Here is a 693-nt window from a genome sequence, read left to right as displayed (position 1 = left end):
TACAAGGACACCAGTTGTTCTTCACTCTTCCTCATTCAATGTTCAACTTTCGCACGTATATGTTGTTGTGTTGTTGTTATGTGCCACTGAATTTTCTACAGCTCATAGCGGCCCTATGTACCCAGCCGTATCTTGAGACAATCTGAACCCAGCACTATCTTGAGGCAATCTCATTCAACATACCTAATCCAATTTTTCTTGTCAATGTGTCAATCCATCTCACCCTGGGTCTTCCTCTCCTGTAATGTTCATCTACTCTTCCAATCATGATGTTCCTCTCCAAGAACTGATTCTTCTTGGCCACATGCCCAAAGTATGTGAGACGGAGCTTTAAAATCCTTGCCTCCAGGGAGCAGCCTTATTTCACCCTCTCCAGGACAGACTTATTTGTTCTTGGAGTCCACAGTATGTTCAAGACTCTCATCCAGCCAAAACCCAAAAATTATTCTATTATCCATATTTATTTTCTAGTTCTCAGATGCATAACAAGTAATTGTGAAGACCATAGTCTGGATCAGGTGCACCTTAGTCTCTAGACTGACATTGTTGTTCTTCAGTGCTCTGAAGAGTTCCCAATGCAATTTAACTTTTGTTTTCCTGACTGCTGGTGACAAGAATATCGATAGTGTGAGTTTTTTACAATCCCAGTTTCTTCTTGGTCTATCACAAAGCTGTCAGCTGGTTTAGTGGTGA

Source organism: Elephantulus edwardii, unplaced genomic scaffold (genome assembly GCF_000299155.1).
Source record: "Elephantulus edwardii isolate Elephantulus edwardi_28Jun2011 unplaced genomic scaffold, EleEdw1.0 scaffold00159, whole genome shotgun sequence".
In the NCBI taxonomy this organism is placed as follows: domain Eukaryota; kingdom Metazoa; phylum Chordata; class Mammalia; order Macroscelidea; family Macroscelididae; genus Elephantulus; species Elephantulus edwardii.
Note: the sequence above shows the minus strand (reverse complement) of the source record.